The 5,651-nt window shown below is 45.7% G+C and overlaps 1 non-coding gene across 1 annotated transcript; it reads right to left on the bottom strand.

Annotated features, from left to right (window-relative positions):
* Positions 1-3,987: 3,987 nt before the first annotated feature.
* On the bottom strand, positions 3,988-4,060 carry TRNAG-CCC. Its single transcript has one exon. It is a non-coding gene; the product is annotated as a tRNA-Gly (tRNA).
* Between the last annotated feature and the right edge of the window lie 1,591 nt (positions 4,061-5,651).

The following is a 5,651-nucleotide window of genomic DNA, read 5'->3' as shown; positions in this document are numbered from 1 at the left end:
AACTGGCCTCCTGGGCCCCTTAGGGATGGAGTGGATTGGCGTCTGTTTCATCCTTAATGAATGAATTGAATAGCTCACAGCAGGGGAAGCTTTTACCCAGCAGTTTTCCACTTACAACTACCCTCTCCTTCTTTCTGCAGCTAAACAACTGAGTTTGCTTTTGTGTATTATTCTGCGGAATTGAGAGGTGGCGACTTCACATCTGTGGGGACACTGATCTCCTCCAGTTTGAGGTCAGATTTCCCTTATATCTTGTCTCTGTACCCTCTAGACATGGAAAGCAGCCCAGAGTGGAATGAAAACTTGGTGTGAGTGGGTCTTTTCCTGCTGAATGGTGTGAAGTGTGTCTGTCTCTTTGCGACCTCATGGACTATACAGTCCATGGAATTCTCCAGGCCAGAATACTAGAGTGGGTAGCCTTTCCCTTCTCCAGTGGATCTTCCCAATGCAGGAATTGAACCAGGGTCTCCTGCTTTGCAGGTAGATTCTTTACCAGCTGAGCTACCAGGCAATCCAGGAAGGTGGATAAAAGCAAACTGCTTGTGACATTGTGCAAAGCCGTTTAAACTTTCTGGGCCTCAGTTTCCACATTTGTACAATAGGTCTAATAATAGCAACACTAATTCTCCTAGGTTGCTGTAATCAGTGACAAGCTCTTACTCATAAAGTACTTAGTGCCTGCCACAGAGTGAGGACCTTCTGTGTTTGTTCAGGGCCATATATTCCCAACACCCAAGAGTACTTCTGTTCCATGGTGTAACTTCAGCACCTAGAACAGCTCCTGACCCTCAGTTGTTGGCCAATAAACAGTTATTGCAAGAAAGAATGAATGGATGGTTTCAGGATGACTTTTGCAGTTGGTGTGCATCTGAGATATGGGTACAAAGACACAGTCTCCAAACCAGAAGCCAGACATGTGATGTGACCAAGAATTTGGTGTCCCTTCCAGCTGCGAGAGGTGATCTGCGACATGTAATCTGGATGTTAAATCCTGGTATTTATAAATGTGTTAAGGGTTTATGGTGAGATGGGACCAGACATGGAAAAGTCACAACCATCTCAGGGAGTTGTGGCCTGGGTTCCCCTGCTTGGCCCTGCATGCTACTGTTGGGCTTATGTATTAGTTTTCTATAGGTGCTGTAACAAATTACTGCAAACTTAATGGACTAACATAACACAGATTTATTATCTTCTAGTCTGGAGGTCTCTTCTCCTTTTACCTTCATTCCCAGCATCAGGATCTTTTAAAGGCAAAAGGAGAAGGGGGCAGCAGAAGATGAGATGGTTAGATACTATCACCAACCCAATGGACATAAACTTGGAGCAAACTCTGGGAGCTGGTGAAGGACAGGGAAGCCTGACGTGCTGCAGTCCATGGGATCGCAAAGAGCTGGACATGACTGAGGGACTGAACGGCAACAGTCTGGAGGTCAGAAATCTGAAATGGTCTGAAGGGCTAGAGTCAGCACATTGGCAGGACAGTGTTCCTCCTGGAGGCTCCAGGGGAGAATCTGTTTGCTTGCCTTTTGCAGCTTCTAGAGGTACCCGCATTTTCTTTGGCTTGTGACTCATTCCTTCATCTTCCAAGTGCATCCCTCTGTCTTTTGCTTCCATTGTCACATCTCCTCTAACTCTGACCCTCCTGCCTCTCTCTTCTTAGGACCCTTGAGATTGCATGGGGCCACCTGGATAACCCAGGATGCTCTGTTTCAAAATCATAAGCTTTGCCACCTAGGAAAGGTCACTTTTATCATGTAAAGTGACATATTCACAGGTTCTGGGGATTATGCTGTGTGCGAAGTCACTTCACTCAGGTCTGACTCTTTGCAACCGCATGGACTGTAGCCCACCAGGCTCCTCTGTCCATGGGATTCTCCAGGCAAGAATACTGGAGTGGGTTGCTGTGCCCTCCTCCAGGGGAGTCTTCCTGACCCAGGGATTGAACTTGGATCAAGACATCTCTTGCGTCTTCTGCACTGGCAGGCAGGTTCTCTATCACTAGTGCTACCTGGGGATTAGGACCAGGACGTTTTTTTTGGGGGGTCATTATTCTGTCTGCTGTAGCTAGGTAGGGCCCTGGGGTGTCAGAGAGGGTAGGATGCTCTGGGTGAAACTGCAGCCAGGAGCAGCCAGGCAAAGCAGAGGTGGTAGCTGCGGCTCCAGGCCTGGGGTCTGTGTCTGCCTTTACAAATGCTGGTGGCGGGCTTCGTTTATTCCTGGTTCGTTCTTTTTTTAAAAAATAATTTTGTTTATGTGTTTATTTCTGTTTGCACCACTTTCTCATTGCTGCATGGGCTTTTTTCTAGTCATGGTGAGCGGGGGCTACTCTCTCGTTGCGGTGCCTGGGTTTCTCATTGTGGTAGCTTCTCTTGTTGTGGAGCTTGGGCTCTAGAGCACTTGGGGCTTCAGTAGTTGAAGGCTCAGTAGCTGTGGTTTAGTTGCTCTGTGGCATGTGGGATCTTCCCCAGTCAGGGACTGAACCCATGTCTCCTGCAGTTGGCAGGCAGACTCTTTACCACTGAGCCCCCAGGGAAGCCTTGTGTCTGGTTCATTCATCATGCTCTAGAACAAAGGTTGTCAAACTCTGACCTGAAGGTTTTTCTGCTTTGACATAGATGGGGCTGAAGGTCAGGGTTGGGGTGTGGGTTTGAGTTGGGGCTAGGCCTTTTCATGTCCACAACTGTAGAAAAAAAGTCACTCAGGTTTTCTTCTGGTGCGTCTGTGATTTCTTTTTATTTGATATCTGGAATTTATTTTAGCATTAGGGTGAATTAGGGCTCTGTAGCCAAATCCCAATAGCTTATCAGTTGTCTCAACATAAATTATCAAATAATTCTGTCTTTTCTAAATGTTTTGAAGCTACGTTAGGTTGAAGTTGAATATGTTACATGGCACTTTGGAATGGGCTCCCCAGTGAGACCCACACTGATAGAGAAATAAGGTACTGGACCTAGGGATGGGTGACCCCCAAACTCAGGGGTCTAGGAACCAGGCAGGCAAGGTACATGGTGAAGCAGGTCAGGTATTTTCATGTTCAACATTTGGGAGTATTCTTCTTATTCACAGAGAAACATGCTTTCTTTCCATCTTGGATCAAGGAGAGGGGCTGAATCATGGAGATCCCAAATTCCAGTGACTCAAACAAAAGAGACATTTAAAAGTATTTATTTATTTGGCTGTGCTGGGTCTTAGTTGCAGAAGGTTTAGTTGTGGCATACTAACTCTTAGCTGTGGCATGTAGGATCTAGTTCCCTAACCAGAGATTGAACCGGGCCCCTTTCATTTGGAGCATGAAGTCTTAGCCACTGGACTACCAGGCAAGTCCCAAGGTAGACTTTTTTTTTCCTCATTTCACCATCCTGATGTGGGCAGGAGGTCCCAGGTAGAAATTTGCCATGATCTCCAACATCATTTTGGGATCCAGGGGTTTTCTTTCTCTTTGCCCTGGCCCCACCTAATGTGGTATCTCATGGTGGAGGTTGCCTTATCCCCATGGATCATCCCATGTTGGGAAGGGAAAAGAGATAGGAAGTGGACGGTGGGGCATTTCCTTTTCAAAGGATGTGACCTGCGAATTGGATGCATCACTTCAACTCATTCCCAGAACCTGGACCTAAGTCATGTGGGTACAGTTGGCTGCCAGAGGTCATGGGAAAGGCAATATCTAGCCTTGGGCACAGCTCAAGTTTGGGGGATTCTATTACCAGGAGGAGAAAGGTGAGAAAGGACACTGGAATTAGCCATTTTCTGCCACAACAGCTGTCTTTTTTGCCCTTACTTTTGATATGCACATGGTTATAGAGGGCTGTTTTCCCACAGTAAGGAAAGTAACAGTGCAGATGATAATCAGCTGTAACTGAAACTCACGCTTGTGGTTGGGAAGACAATAGTGAGTGACAGAGCTTGGGGATGCATTATCAGCTTCATCAGTGGGGAAGTTGACACTTCACCTTATTTTTTGCCCACGTGTGGCACGTGAGATCTTTGTTCCCCGACCAGGGATTGAACCTGTGCCCCCTGCATTGGGAGCACAGAGTCATAACCACTGGACCACCAGGGAAGTCCTGAGACTCAACTTTTATCTGCTGATGATGGCAATGCTGGTCCACTTCCTCTGGAGGGCAGTTTTGACATTGTCTATCAAAATTACAAATGCACACACTTTTTGACTCAGCCATCCCATTTCAGGGAACATATTCGGAGAGACTGAACACTTACAAATTAACCTATACGTGAGGTTGTTCACTGCAGCCCTGTAGTAGCAAAAGGCTGGAAGTAACCTAAATGTCCATCAAGAGTTGTTCTTGTCGTTGTTCAGTCTGACTCTACAACACTGTGGACTGCAGCACACCAGGCTTCCCTGTCCATTAAGAAGGACTGGTTAAATACATTTTGGTGCCTTCATACAATGGGGCAATATGCAGCCATAAAGAAAAAAGAATGAAAACACTCTAATGTTGGCCATATTAACCTGAAGATACTGCTAAGTGAAGAAATAAACAGGATGCAGAACATGGTATATAGTATGTAATTATTTCTGTTAGAAAAAGGAAAAAGAATAGTGTGTGTGTTTGGGGGGTGTGCATACGTGTGCTTTTGTATACATAAAATATTTCTGGAAGGTTCATAAGAAACTGATAACATGGGTTGCTTCTGAAGATTTGAATGGCTATAAAATCTTAGCAGAAGGGAGACATTTACTTGAGAATCTTGTACCTTTTGAAGTTGAACCATGTAAATCATTTCCCAATAAACTACAATTATAAAACAGGAAAGATCTGTGAAGCTCAGAGAGGGCTAGCATTTCCTGAGTGTCATACAGCAGTTTGGAGCCAGAACCAGCATCCATTTCTGTACCTCCTGGCACCTCATTTTGTTTCCCTGGCAATCATCCCATGCTGCTGGTTTTTGCCTTTAGAGATGGTTCGGGAGAACCTCTCTACCTTATTAACCAGCAAGTTGGAATACATTTTACCCGCTGATATAATTAATTTGGTGCTTTGCCAGAGCTGTTGTTTTCTTCTGTCTTAATAATAACAGCCCTTAAGCAAGACCTTCTTCTGCAGGATCCTGGGCTGTAAGATCGACCTCTGATTATATCTACAGTTACTTTGCAGTTCTCTGAGCACACCTGGGCCAGTTCCCCGGCATTGGCTTCATCACCTGAGCATTGGTAATCTTGGAAGCTGATGCAGGGGCCAGGGGACCTCACGGTAACTTGGAGGATCCTTGCTGCTTCACCTCTGTCCAGTGGCACCAGGAAAAATAATGACTTCTTGGCTGCAGAAGGAAGGGTGACAAATGTGGGACATGTATGGAGTGAGGCAGGCAGCCTTTCTGGTTCCCTGGCAGGGATGCCGTTTAAATGACATTTTTCTTGCAGATGAGAGAGATGTTCAGAGCCTCGTTGGGACTGGAGTCTGGTAATTAGCTCTTTACCTGTGTCCTGAGGATTTCCAGCACAATCACTTGTCAGGGGAGCTTGGAAGAGGATACACTGTGTTCTGACCCAAAGATGAATTCGAACTTTCTCCTTGTTGAAATAAAATGAGAAATCTGAGTGTCCAGAGTTCGTGCTATCACTTTAAATCTCCTGTAGGATGTGGCATGGGATGTGACTGATCACTTAGATTGTATGTGTTACATATAGT

The sequence above is a fragment of the Oryx dammah genome, unplaced genomic scaffold (genome assembly GCF_014754425.2).
Source record: "Oryx dammah isolate SB20612 unplaced genomic scaffold, SCBI_Odam_1.1 HiC_scaffold_12, whole genome shotgun sequence".
In the NCBI taxonomy this organism is placed as follows: domain Eukaryota; kingdom Metazoa; phylum Chordata; class Mammalia; order Artiodactyla; family Bovidae; genus Oryx; species Oryx dammah.
The sequence above is the reverse complement of the archived record's forward strand: the minus strand, read 5'-3'. Positions and strand labels throughout refer to the sequence as shown.